Genomic DNA, 15825 nt, shown 5'->3' on the forward strand with positions numbered 1-15825 from the left:
TCTCTCTCTATCACAACATGTCTTTAGTCCTGTCTTCCTCCCCTCACCCCCAACTAGTCACTGTAGATCAGTGCTTCTGCCTGAGCCTGGTTCTGCTAGCACTTTCCTCCTGTTTTATTGTTAAAGGACTATCAAGGGCTGTTTTATCCTCTTCTGAGAGGGTTTGAAATTTTAACTGATCAAGAAATGCATCTTGTGTTTCTCTGTTTCCTGTATATTCAGATTGGTATAAAGATTGATAAAACTCTCTGAAATTTTCGTTTATTTTTAAAGGGTCTGTTGTTATAATACCCGATTTGGACTTTATGTGGGTGATGGCCTTTTCTGCTTGCATCTTTTTTATCCTCCAGGCCAATAATTTTCCTGCCTTCTCTCCTTGGTCATAAAATAATTGTTTGGTCCACATTAAACTTTTTGCCACTTTCTCTGCTGTTAATTTATCATACCTGGCTCTTAGAATACTCAGATTGTTTAGTTTAGTGGGATCATTGCTCTGGTAAAATTCTGTTTCATTAGATTTAATTTGCCTTTCTAACAATTTTAATTCTTGGTTATATTGCTTACTCTTGTTGCTACTGTAGCTTATAATTTCAACACTTTCCTCCTGTTAAAAAGGAGTTTGTCCCTCTCACTATCGCCAAAGTGCTTGCTCATAGAGGGTGGGTGGTTGGGTGAGGGTCTTTTCTCTGTATTATTGTAGGGCCTTTACCTTACACTACAAAGCACCTTGAGGCAACTGTTGCCGTGATTTGGCACTATATAAATAAAATTGAACAGAATTATTTAACACAGAAAACTATAGTCAGATTTTGATCTGCAATGCAATTCCACCTGGAAAGTGTCGGATTGGCAGTGGCTTTGTTGTTCAGCATGACAGTGCCCACAAACATGCTGCTAACATAGTAAAAGCATACCTAAATACAAAAACACATAGTGAGACACTATCAGTCGGTGTATCTTTCTACTGTACAATATAAAGCATCTTGAGGCAACTGTTGTTGTGATTTGGCACTATATAAATAAAATTGAATTGAATTGAACTGAATTGGCCTCTCCAGAGCCAGGAGCCTCAAAATTACTGAAGCAGTGTGGAAACAGAACAAAAGGCAGAAGGAGAAGAAGAGCTCCAAAGACTACTTAAAGAAATTACAAGAACGCTGCCTAAAAGAGTTCAGGCTGTATTGAAGAACAAAGGTGATCATGACAAATATTGACTTTCAAGCGTGTTTGAAGATTACACACTCTGTTCTTTCTGTTCTTTCCTTATATACTGTATTTCCATGTATGTTTGCATGTGTTTCAATAATCTCTGAACATATTTCCCATTTTCCTAGTAAAATATGAAGAAAAGAGGTGTGGCTCAAGACTTTTGCACATCACTGTAAATAGTAACCTTGTTTTTTTCTCATTGGACAAATGTAATGCATTGGTAAGCGTTGCTTTTCAGATTCAAGTAGAAATATGTTTTGATTGAGAAATTCATCATTATTAATTAACAGGGTTGTTTTGTATGTAAAAACAAGGCTATAAAATTCACCTGCAGTGTAACCACATTTGTACTGTCTAAGAGGCAAAGGGTGTGTTTACTCATTCAAACAGTAAAAGTGGCTTTATGGACTGTCTGTGTTTGCTGTGTAAACAGTTGTCTTTGTCTCCTGGCATGCTGTCATTTTCACATCATACATTAGCAACTGGGATAGATCTGAATCGAAATCTTACACATCTCAGTAGAAATAATATTTAAAAATATTAAATGATCTATATTTTAATTTTTGCAATTTCAAAAAGAGCAATAATGGAAAGAATCTGCATCCTGATATTTACATTATCAATCCAGTGGAATAAAATCACAGTCACAGCCCAGTACAACTGCGCTGTAACAATTTATAAGCACGGTTTTTATATCAAGAACATTAAAAGATTATAAATAATAAACATTTTTCATGTTTTGTAACCACCACGGAGCAAATATCCAAAAGATCAATTACCAGACTCCATGACTTGTACCATGATATGCTCTCCTGCCAAAATTTGCCAACTCCCCCTGTACAATCAACAGTGATGCTGATGTTACACCATCCAAAATGGACTATAATCAGTGTCTGCGTGTAACCTGGCACTAAAATCGTGTTAGATGATAGCAGTTGTTTATTTAAATTTCTGTTACTGGACTAAAAGGTAGCTTTCATCTGTATTAACAGAAGATTGAAGAATTTCTGGGTAAACTGAGTTGTTGGTCTCTGTGAAAGAAACATTAGCAAAAAATGAAGGGAAAACCATACAAACTAATTATTGTGTTTTGTATTACAAAGCCCAAGTCCATGTTACCTTCATGTGATGCTGTTCCATCTATATTTAATGCTAGGTATACCATGTTGGTGTCGCAATGCTTTTGATGCAGTCTCATCTATCTCCTGCATAAGACCTTTATTAGACCGGCTTATTTTTCTGCACAGACTCTGTTATAGTTTTCTTCCAATCCTTAGTGTATAAAGTATGCACGTTTTGACAGTTCAGGAGTTTGAACTACAACGTGTGTGAGAGTTTGATAAGATTTTTGCAGGTGAAATAGAACATAAAGGAACACAGATAAGAAGTATAGCGTAGGGTCTGGGGTGCATTTGTCCCGAACAGGTTTTGTATCACATTACAGTAAACAGTTAAATTTGTGAATAGATGCAAATTTAAATGAGATTGGATGAGATTCTATTAACTATTACTGCCTCGAGTCAGCGATGGACAGTGAACTAAAATAAACTGATAAATATTGTGTGAAATTAATGTTAGTACTACATGGTACTTAAAATCCTGTCATCAAAGCAAAAGTAAGTAGCACAACAGAAGCTAATTGCTTATAGTCAACGTGAGCTGCAGAGCAGACTACCTGATACTATGCACACTAGTCAGGTGCCACCACCTTCGAGGTGCACATTTAAATATCCGATGGCTAATGAACTGAAGAAGAAAAATCGTACAGCTCTCAATGATGTAAGCAACTATTGTGTCACCTGCTAAACTTTGCAATAAAAACCAATCGGCATTAGCCACTAAAACATTTTTTAGAAGTAAGACGTTTGATGTACAGTTTTTATTGATTGACTTGACTGCTGCATGACAGCAAACTCCACATTTTCCAAACAGTTAACACACAGACCTAAACAGAGGCTCTCATTGTCAAAGTGGCACGTTTTGTTTGCATAAGGCTCTAACCGTGCCAAAACATTTGAAATATGAAACAAAAGTAAATGTTGCCTTCAAATAAAATAGCTTGCAAACACGTGTGTGAGCTCTTCCAGTCAGTCATTACACAATGGACAGCAAAATACAAAACACAACACTCAGTGCAAATCAGTGCACCATTGCTTGTCAGTGTAGCCCATTACATAGCCTCCGTGTTATCTTTCCACATGTGTCAAATTTGGCTTCTTGCAATGAGTTGCACTGAAATAAATAAATGTGTGCTTTCTGTTTGGTTACCATAGCTAAAACAGTGGGGTTTGGACTGCTTGAACGACATCTGTGTCAATCCATTGAGAAAAGGTTAACACATTTCCAAAAGGTGTCTTCTGCTCTGATGAGATGGTGATGATAAAAACTGAGTGGATCCCAGTTTCCTTAGGCAGGTCAAAGCAATCAAGAAAAACTGTGATGTGGATGGGCAGCAGTAAATTGACACCATAGATTTTCACAGTAGTACAACCATCTGGGTAAGACTGGAAGTCCCCTTCATGCAGACACCATATAACACCCCCAGGACCTCTAGGGCAGGGGTGGGCAATCTCAGTCCACAAGGGCCGGTGTCCCTGCAGGTTTTAGATGTGTCCTTGAACCAACACAGCTGATTTAAATGGCTAAATTAGCTCCTCAACATGTCCTGGTAACGAACTAATCATGTGATTCAGGTGTGTTGACCCAAGGTGAGATCTAAAACCTGCAGGGACACTGGCCTTCGTGGACTGAGATTGCCCACTCCTGCTCTAGGGGGTGTCATGTGATGCACTGCAAAAGAGCTGAAGTCCCGTGGCTTAAGTGTGAGGCCTACATAGATTGGGCTTGTTTCGGCCCATCCCATCAACGCTTGATTAGTCTGGAATCTGAGGTATTTAGAAGTTGGATTAACCTTTCTTGGCTGCTACTTCAAAGCACATTGTGCGCTGTCTGTCCTGCGTGCTGCACAACAACATTCAATATTTAGTATTTACTGCTGTTTACACTTAGGTAGATTAATGCGATGGTGTTGTGTATAGTATGTTGCTTTGTTTTGTTTTGGTTTTTTTTTGCTTGTTTTCTATTCTTTTTCTCTCAACAGGTGATCCCGGAGATATTTTTTTTCCCCCCTTTCTCAATGTCCCTCTCCCCTTCTGTTTTTCTTTTCCTTCCTCTTTCTTTCTCCCTTTCCTATCCCTCACTCATGTCTGTCCCGTCTGTAACAACTGAAAATAAAATAAATAATAAAAACAAAGGTCGATCAAATGGACCAATACGGCAATGCCATGATGATCCATTTGGCAAAATAAATCCATTGGGTATCCTTGTTGGTCTTCAGACAACAATTCTGACGGCTAAAGAACCAAATGGGACAGGCAAAAAAAAAAAAAAAAAAAAAAGTTGGATTAATGCCCTCACCTCTGTAATGTCTTCTTTAAGCATTTAATAGCAGTGTTTAGAGAGAGAAGAGATGTATTGTCTTGGTGGGAAAGGCGTTAAAGCAAGGCGTTGCAATGAGAGGGTGTGCTTGCTCTGCACAATGTTTAGTGGCGTGCTACATTTCAAAGAAAATATCAACATGAAGACCAACCCTAGCATAACACTTTAATGAGATGTTGAGAATTAGATACTGGTTTCTGCAGGTGTTATCTGAATTTTATGAGCCTGGTTTGAAATGCAGAAACCTTTTTGTTTAGTTTTTTTCACAGTCTTGAAGTTTAAAATTAAAGGACTAAGGATGAGATATGCAGTTAGGGGGGTTAGGTTGATTGGTCACTCTAAATTGCCCATACGTGTGAATGTGGGTGTGAATCTGATGGTTGTCTGTCTCTAAGTGTTGGCCCTGCGACAGACTGGCGACCGGTCCAGGGTGTACCCGCCTCTCGCCCTATGGTAGCTGGGATAAGCTCCAGCGCCCACGCGATCCTGTAAAGGATAGGTGGAAGAGAATGGGTGGATAGATGGTAAAAAAAATGCACTTTGCAAGCAGAGAGCTCTTCTTTCCTGTAACAAGAAAAGAGGCCTCTTGCCTGTGTTTGAAGAAGAACATAGATAACGCCTTAGTCTGTGGCTGCACGTGTGATGGTTTTAGAGGATAACCATGAGGACAGTTTGATGTTAACATGTGAGGTGAGCAGGTGAGTACTCTCTGACACCAGGAAGTGGCTGCATTAGCACTGCTCATGGAAAACAAAGATTTGACCTACTCTGGGAAAAGCAAAAGCCTACTGACTCACTGATACACTGACACGCTGACCCACAGACCCACTGTTTGCTGTTTGCCACTAAGTCCCTAATCCTTTACTCCACTCACAATCCCGAAAATCCTCTAGGGAGGGTTAAGGTGTCCGTCAGACTTGTTCCCCCCACCCCCCGCAGTGTCATGACAGGACAAGACGGTAAGAAACTCTCTCACACTCTGTCCTTTCTCCCAGCAGACTTTCAGGCAAACAGTAAACAACACTCAGACATCTACTCACAGTAATGATCGCACCATTTACTAACTATGCTTTGACACACTGTTTTACTGTCCATTCTAAGATTCTTGAAGGAAAGTGTCTGATTTATTTGACCTGACTAGTCAAATCAAATCTTTAAAGAGGTCAGATTTAATTTTGCAATATGACACTGGCCGACTGACTAATAGTGCAATTTATTATTTCAGGTATTTCATTCTTTTGTACATGTATGTACATGTCTTGGTAATTGCTGATACTTATTAAACAGCAATATCAAAACTTGACTTAAACATAAAAGTGAACATTAACATGTCCAATGGGTATACAAGCTGTAAAAGGACAGAATACAAAAACATCTTTTTACTTGTTAAATCTGTTTTGTTGCCATTTAAACTTTTACATTTTTGGACATCCAGGTCAACTGAAGTTATATCTTGATAGTCATTTTAGATGGGCCTGTATCTTCTGTGTTGCCTGTGTACTTCAATGTACAAGTACAATGTACAGAGCACTCAAATAACTCCTAAATCCACAGGATGATCCCATTACATCAGGCCTAGTTACCTCTTTTATCTCTATGTGTTACATCAGTGTGTTACATTACTTTGACTTGCTGGGCACAGTCAAAGAGGTCATTTGACAAAAGTTTTCTCTGAATAAATTAAATTAAAAAATTAAAGATCATTCAATCGATCATGCCATCCCATTTATAATAGATAAAAGGAAGCAGAAATGCTGTCACATTAATAGGTCACATAAAAAGACCGTAGCTGTTCAAAAGGCTTGGACCAATTTAGTATTTTGGTGTGTTTGGAACGTCACTGTTTTTTGTTTTTCTTCTTCTATTTAGGGGGGTCATACTAACTTAGAGAAAGTAATGGGTCACACACTGGATTATCTTTTCTAAAAGTCATTAGAGGTTAGAGTGCAGAAGAGATCCAACTGAAATTTTATATAAACGTTTAAGTTAGCCTACATCATGCATCAGCTTTCTTATTTGCACCACTCCATATGACACATAACAATGCAGCAATACAGACTCACTACATTTCATTATCTTAACTGCCTATCAGGGTTGCTTTCAGACGGGTACTGGTGAGCTGGAGCCTACCCCAGCTGTTACAGGGCAAGAGCTGGGATGAAAGGATTATGGTATAGACTCAAAATATTTATACCTGAAAATGCTAACTTAAGTATTTTAAGTATTTTGTTTCATAAGTACAACGTAAAATGTTAAATTTATTAGAACTGTATAAAAGAAATGTACTTGATTGATATACATTCAGTTTACATCAGGCATATTCTCCTCAATGATTAGTTATGTAAATCAATCAGTGTTGGGAAGGTTACTTTTAAAATGTATTCCATTACAGATTACAGAATACATGCCCCGAAATGTATTCTGTAACGTATTCCGTTACGTTACTCAATGAGAGTAACGTATTTTGAATACTTTGGATTACTTAATATATTATCATGCTGTTTACAACTACATGAATGTACTATTGCTGTGATTTATTACTGTTACTGAAGGTCCGCGGCTCCGAACCGTAGTAAAGGGACCTCTGGCTAATACGGTGGGTTCGTGTTGGGCTGGTAGCCGAAAACTAGCTTTACTTTGTTGTCTGGGTCAAGTTTGCTAGCGAGAGACAGAGAGAGGCGTTGAAAGGCTGCTCCAACGGAACTTATTGTTTTTGGAGGAAAACACGAACACGGTGTACAGTCGAGTCTTAATAGCTTACTTACAACTGGGCTCGTCAGGCTCTCTTCTTGGCTGCAGTGGTTATTATTATATTTACATGCTTCCAGCTCCCGTTTTTGCTCGATGACAGCTCGTACTTTTCCTTTTTCTCCCTCCCTCGCTCACAGACACATAACGTGTATGGCAGTCCATTCTCCCTGCAGCACGGACTACACTGCCCATGAGGCTACATTCTTTAGAGCTATACCTGTAGCATTCTGCCTATTAGCTTAGCACAACAACAACAAAAAGGCCTCTCTCACCCAGGAAACACGCAGAGAGAGCGTCACCCTGTAACCATGGCGACCGTAACGCTGCCGCCTGGAACAACAGAACGTAGCTGTCAAACAAAACCCAAACAGGCCTGACCCGCCACAATATGAAACAGGGAAGTACCGCTGTGTAATCCATTTATTTCAAGAAAGTAACTGTATTCTAAATACCACCTTTTTAAACGGTAACTGTAACGGAATACAGTTACTCATATTTTGTATTTTAAATACGTAACGGCGGTACATGTATTCCGTTACTCCCCAACACTGAAATCAATAGACCTTCGATTTCATATATTTCAGATATATTTTACTCACGATTATTGCTTTATGCTTATGAAGGCCAAGAACCATTTTTGGAGTGCATTTCGTCCAAGTATGTCCTAACAAAATGTAGAAAATCTGTCAGATAATGAGGCATAATTAGCACACGGTGTGATAACGTCATAGAATACAGGCCTCCCGAGAGACCACAAAAAAGGGTCACAGAACTTCAAAATAAAAAAAATGCAAAATGCCTTGTTTTTGTATTAAAATGGGTTGCAGAAATGGTACAATCTTAATTTTGTTGCTACTAGTTACCTAAAGAAGAAAACTACTAATTTAAGATGAACAAATCTTAAATTGATTTCTTAAATACCAAATTATTCCAAAACATTTTTAAAATTTCATATAAAATGTGTGATCATTTAAAACTTCCAACAAATTAACTGGAAGTTTTTTTGCTGGCTTAGTTCCACTGTTTACAAAAGTCAACATCAGACACAAACTTTCACTCTTGGTGGCGCTGTTTAAGTGATGAGTCTGAGGGTCATTCATTCAGATATACTACAGAAATCCAATTAAGTCAACCACTACTTTGCTGTGATCGTGCTCTTCCCTCTATCACGTTTCCACCAAGAGTCAAAAAGTCCAACGTACTGAACTCTGCACAAACAAAACAATAACAGGAGAAGAGGTCTGACTTATTACACACAACAAAGCCTTTATTTATAGCTACATTTTACACAAATTCAATTAATTAATTATTAAGAATTAATATTTATGAGGTATTCTTTCAAATCTTTGAGGGAGCAGATTAATAAAAATATTATACCTGGAATCAGAAATAAGTGCAATGTTCTAAAATTGGCACCAATTAGAAGAATAGATATGACTGGGGGGAATACTATCTGCTATAAGTGTTATTTAAAGTTTGGTCAGGAGAGGGCACTAGACTTATTGTTTGTTTGTATGCGTCAGTAAGCAGTACTGGCAATGAAGATGGGAGCTTAATCTACAGCTATTCAAGGCATTCCTTAAAAACACTCCTTGTAATGTTGTGATTAAGTTCTACCCTGATGCCAAACACAGCTGGGACCACAGGAGAACACTGGATGGGAAACATTTTATGCATCTTCTTTAGAAAAATGTTGCCGAGTCTCTGCTGTAAAGGGAATCCAGTACACTATTAAGGAAAGACGCCCAGCACCTGAAATATAGTCCACAGAATTGCACAACTACCCAAAGGACACAGCTATTTCAGTCCTCGGTTCAAATGTTAGCGTTTATTTTGTGTTAATTATAGGGTGGAAAACACATACAAGGTTACTTCTAGATGTCTGACTTCTGACAATGTAATGAGCATATCACTGTAATGTATCTGGGCATGCCAAAGTAGGATTTTTCTAGTTAACTTTAGTTTTATGAGCGATTAGGCAGCAGTGTCTGCAATACAAGCCTTTGCTTGTTGCTAAAAAACAAATGCACTATTGGAGAAGTAACATTTCCTTAATCAAAGAGGTAAATCAGAAGCTCTGATGCCTTGCAAACACTTGGGATGTTTACTGTCCAGTTTGCATGGTGCAAATGGCTTTTTAGAGCAGAATGCAGCAAGATGTCAGTGTGACATAGAGGGTGATGTTATTTTGGGGGCACTAAAAACCTAGGCCTAAGACAAAAGATGCAGGAGTTGACCAGAACACCGCTTTTTTCCCTTGCCAGAAAGGTCTCTATAAGCCTTATCTCCAGCTACAATAGAAGGATAATTGGCGCTAAGCCTGAAGCAAATCAGTGTGTGTGCCAACATTTCTTGTCTAAACATATTTAAATGGGCACATTATAAATGTCTATCAGTGATATCAGCGCTATTCTTTGTACATATCAACCAGAAACATGTCTATACTTCCTAATGACACTTACCTGACAGCTTACATTTTTGACCACAAGGACCACCCAACATCAAGACAGCACCACGTTGTCGACCATCTTTGGCATCATCTAAAGTTGAAATAACATGAGATGCATTGATACAAACAAACACTGTACAGATATGTGGATAAAACGTAACAGATATACTCATGTGTTTCCTCAGCCACACATGAAAGCCACTTAGAGACAATTTTATGATGATGCATAAAAATGTGTCAAGACCTAGGCTCAAATGCTACCTCAAACACAAATGTGAAAAACATGCCAAGTGCTGAAAGTGGTCCTGACATATGGGCTGTTACAGTTTAGTAAGCAAGAATGTCATCGTCAACAAGAAAAAAGGTCATGGATGTTGGGTGCCCTTGTTTGTGTCTGTTGTCTCTTCAGCAGAAATAGCTATGAATCTTGGCCATGCTGACCTCTTATGCATTTTGCAGTGTGTGCAAACTCTTTGTAACATAGTAACTAACGCTTCAAATGACATGACTGACACACAACCTTCAACATAAATATATTCTTTCACATACCTTGCTTGAACATTTCTTGCTTGAGACTTTTGGAAGCACCTTTCTTGTCAACATGTACATGGGATGTGGGGGTACAGGTAGAACCTTGGAAAATGGTTCCAGAGACAGCCATCAACAGTTTCCCAGACTAGTTCGAGACACTGCAACAACCAAAATGAGAAAGTCGCAAACATGCATTACAGAGTTGCCCCTCAACACAGACAGAAAGAAGAGTTGAGATACAGCAGCTGAGGAATGATATTCTTGATGCATCTCAAACATCTTTGCCCATTTCTGCCATGGACCGCCAAGAATGTGGTCTGAATACTGCCAGGGGAACTTATTTACATCACAAATAGTTACAAGCCAAATGGCTTCCCTCAGTTCTTCCCAATCTCATGCCAATATTTTCTCTATCGTGTGTCTGAGTCATTTGAATGTGGGCACAGCAGATCTCAGGTAAGTGTACCTGGAATAAGCCCTAATGAGCAAGCCAGTTGGTAACACCCAGCAGCCCCTTTGGGAGTAACTAAATACAGCTCAACAACAGTGCTCTGGTGAAGACCAAATGTCTTTGACCAAAGCCAAAATATGAAACTTGTCAGCTGTTCCTCATGGTTTGTGTAAGTGCTGCCGGTCTACCTTTGGGCATTCAACACCGGAACTATAAGACGTTGGTTTAGAACAGAAGATCGATCTCTTGGAAATGAATGTAACGGAAAAGCAGATCCTTCTCAGAGAATAAATTAGGTCAGCAACCATTTTTTGCACATTCTACAAAGTTAGGTGACAGTGTTAATAGCTGGTGAAACGAATGTGGCCCTCTGGCTTACATTGGATCAATGAACAAACATTTATTTTGGCTCCTCACCAAATGGAACATCTCTTTCTCGGCAGGTACATTCATTGGCACAAGAATAAACAATATTTCTGCCACTAATTTTAAGATTTTTGACAAAAAAAAAAAAAAAAAAAAAAAAAGGTGACAAGAGAACAATAACATGTTTGAACATAAAACCTGGACCATAATGTGCCTTCTCCAGAATAGATTAAATTGCCTGCTTTATGTCACTTGACAGCAAAACACACCATGAATATAATGATATTTAGATTAATCCCAGATTTCAAACATCTACCAAATATACAGGTAACTTTACCAAATTGTACTGCAGTGTAACAAGTCCTACTAACATGCCCAGTTTCCTGAATTGCTGGGGAACCTCTACAAATTGTTGGTGCATTTCATTTTTTTTAACTAAAATGAGCTGTGGGCCACTTTAGTGTGCAAGTAGTACAAAAAACAACAACAAACAAACAAAAAAAAACCCCACCCACAAATATTTCCAGAAATGTAGTGTTTTGTTTGTTTTTTCACATTTCAAATATTGCATAACAAGACAAAACTGTAAATGTGAAGGCAATTTTTTTCTCACTCTTAACTAACTGAAGCCTTTCATTGAACTGCAAATTAAACAAATTGGTACTCTGTTTTTGGCTGGACACGTGGCAGCACTTCTGCTATAATTTTCTTTGTATTTAACAAAATAAAAATGCAGATATAAGTGTACACATTAGTTTTTGACACGTAACTATACGGGCCACAAGTAGGGGTTGATGTGGGCCACAAGTGGCCCTCGGGCCGCGCGTTTGAGACCCCTGTTTTAAACTTTTGATTCCACTACAAACGGATCATTTAACCTGCAACTCCTAGTTTGGCCTCTGGGGACAGCGGAAAACAATTAAAACACTGATACACTCACATTGATGCATCACCTTTAGTTGAAATGATGACAACAGCTCATTTTAAAGTGAATCAAGGCAATGATCAGCTTTAGTATTCGTTTAGAGTCATATCTCAGTCTGTCTTTAAAGTGTAAGTCAAGCTTTCACTTTACATTTCACTTTGCTGATTCTAGATTGGAACAGCTCTGCTGCAGCTAAATGGATCAGCTGTGGACTAGGCTGAGGCGCATAACCACCTAAAGGAAACTGAAGTAAATGCAGACAAAAGTTCTGATTAGGAAAACTGCAAACCTAATAGCAATGAAAATTGTGAAAGAGTAAAGAAAATGTTTAAAATTTCAGTGTATGTATATATATATATATATATATATATATATATATATATATATATATATATATATATATATATATATATATATATATATATATATATATATATATATATATATATATATATATATATATATATATATATATATATATATATAATGTGTACTTTATGAGCACACCTCTGCCTAGTCGTGTCCTGTCTCACTTGGATGACTGGTTGACTATTAACTCAGATAATGTAATAACCATTCACAGCAGTGAGGTCCTCCAGGCTCCAGGAGTCCAGGTCATCCTGTCTAGCTTCAGCCATTTAACTCCAGATTTTGCTCCTGAACTGCTTAATGGTCACTGAGTTTTACTGGTATTTAGTCATGATTAGGTTTATGGTACTTAGTTTTTGAGGAAATCTGCCTACCATGGCTGAAATGAGAGCTGTACAAGTGAATGAAAGTAAAAGTTGTGTGACAGAAAGCAAAAACACTGTGAGAAAGGCACCATTAATTTCCACAGACCTGAGCAGAACTGTAGAGTTGAATGATTATTCACTGTGGGTGTCTCGAGACACAACCCCTACAGTGTTCCTGATCCATTGTTTTCATGATCCATTGTTAGTGTAAACACACTGATTGATCATGTTTTAAGTATCCTAGTGTTTATTCCATGTACAACCACTACTGTTTAGTTTATAATAACAAGAAAAGAACATCAGTAAGAGGTCAAACTGTGACCACGGGATCCCCCAAAGAGTGTTGCTGTTGGAAAATACATAAATGCTCTTACTTTATTAAGAACATTTTTCATGGGCAGAGACAACTGTATAAAAACTCAACTTCAGAAACTGGGAAAACAGCAAAGTCGGAGAAATGATCGACTTTGTGTCGTTTTCAGCCGGAGCTTGAGCTGTGTGGTGGTGGTCTTCCACAATGAGTTTTTGATACAGCCATCAGAGGGAGCCAAACTCATCACTGTTTTATTCTAAACACAACAAAAGAAAAATATGTGGGAAAATGTAATTGTTTCATTCAGAATCTTTTTCAGATTCTGAATGAAACTTTTCAAACACATCTTCAGATTAAGAATCTTCTACGATTCTGTAAAGCAGGTGGGTTGTGAGAAAGTGTTTCAATGAGGACAGGGGCTGCTGTTTTTAAGTAGTCTGTGATCCAGCAGGAACTTGCATCAGCACAGCTCAGGGAATTAATGTCACAGTCCTCACTGTTTCACCTTAACCCACACTCAGGTCTTACCACACTCAGTTTCCTGTGGAGACCTAATTCTGTCAGATACAACTAAACAGAATCCATCCAATCAAGTTCTTATACACAAGCTTCTCAGGTGTGTATTGTCACAGCTTAAAGATAATTAAATAAATGGCGCAGTTTGTTGGTGAAATATTAAAAACAAAGCCATTTACTTGGGTAAATTAGGTCAGTACGTTTTAAACTGAAAGACACAAAATGTAATACAAGAGCAAAGCAGGCTCCTTTCATTGATCTTCTTTAACTGATTACATTGAAAACGCAGATGCAGCTACTCATGCTTGGCATACTAAATGTGGATATTATCCTTTCACTTAGCTGCTACATCCATCCATCTATCCATGCTTATATCCATCCACCCATTTTCTTCTACCTATCCAAATCAGGGTCGCTGGAGCTTATAACAGCTCTCATATGGTGAAAGACGGGGTAGAGAAGTCTGTCACAGGGTGATTTAGTTGATAGACCTTGGAAAAATGAAAAGTTCCTTACAAATCTTTATGTGGAGCAGCACAGTGGTGTGGTGGTTAGTACTGTTACCTCACAGCAAGAAGGTCCTGAACCCCAAACCAGTATCTGGCTGGGTTTTTTCTGCATGGCAGTCTCCCTGAGTCTGTGTGGGACTGAACTGGATTTGCAGAAAAAAAATCAATAGATGGAAGTTTTTTATTGGAGTTTGCATGTTCTCCCCGTGTTTGTGTGGGTTCCCTCCGGGTACTCCGGCTTCCTCCCACCATCCAAAGACATGCAGCTTGTGGGGATAGGTTAATTGGATAATCCAAATTGCCATTAGGTGTGAATGTGTGAGTGAATGTGAGCGCGAATGGTTGTCTGTCCCTGTGTGTTGGCCCTGCGACAGACTGGCGACCTGTCCAGGGTGTACCCCGCCTCTCGCCCTATGACAGCTGGGATAGGCTCCAGCGCCCCCCGCGACCCTGAAAAGGATAAGCGGAAGCGAATGGATGGATGGATGGAAGTTTTTTATGTGACATTTGAATCCATACATACCCATCCCACAACATAAAGTGTCATCAGATTTCCTCTCCTGATTCATAACTGGTGGAACTTGTAGATCTGCAACATTGAAACATAACAGTTCAACATTTGACTGAACATGCGACAGAATGGCTGTAAATGTTTTTAGTAATTTCACAAAATTGTGGGTTAAGCAGCGTATCTGAAGTTCTCTTTGTCATCTCATTCATTAAGGTAAGGGGGGAATGTAATTATCCATTGGGTCACTTAAGATAAGTGATAAAAGCATACAATGTGTTTTATGCACAAATATAGGGAGCATATGTACACAAGTTATACCTTATCCTACTAAATGATATCACTCTCCATATTTTTATAGATTTGCAAGTGTAAATAGTGTGTACAGGACATTCTTGGTGTTTCCCGGTGTTTTGGTTTGCCCTGTTTTCATCTTTTATAATGCTGCCCTCTGGTGACCGTCAGTCGAATAAGAGAAAAAGTCTTCATTTTCAAAATAAAATGTCTCATAAAGGGAAAAAAGGAAAACATTTCACACTTCATCATTATCACTGTTTACAAAATGATTTAGTTTTATTTAATTAATCTACATTTGAATAGTGAAATAATTTAAATTTAAATTGTTTTCATTTACAGTTTTTTAGATTCATATTATTTAGTAACAACATTTATATGAAGAAATATACTTCACATAGCAAGAAAGAAAAAAAACTGTTTATTATAATATATATAAACTGCATATTCATATAATGATGTGTTGTCCTTGTTTTATCTATTTAATATCACAGTTTTTCATTTGCAACCCTTATCAAAATCAGAGTAAAGTAAAAATAAAGTTATTAAACTTCTGAAGTTTTAGTAATTAAACACAAAAATACCACAAATAATTCAAATAACGCAAATAATAAAATGTCTTCATTGAATTTGTTGTTTAAATTGTTTTTCAGTCTATTGAAAATGCATTTAAAAAGATACTTTGCATTAGTGTCTAATGACTATCAGCCAGTGCTGTAAAATGTTTATCATCCACGCCGCCATCACTTCATGTTCTTAGTTGATCAGCTATATTATGTATTCATTACTCTGTAAGCAGAGTTCCCTTTGTAGTACATTAAAATCTACTGT

Source organism: Neolamprologus brichardi, chromosome 5 (genome assembly GCF_056152115.1).
Source record: "Neolamprologus brichardi isolate AB-2024 chromosome 5, ASM5615211v1, whole genome shotgun sequence".
Taxonomy (NCBI): domain Eukaryota; kingdom Metazoa; phylum Chordata; class Actinopteri; order Cichliformes; family Cichlidae; genus Neolamprologus; species Neolamprologus brichardi.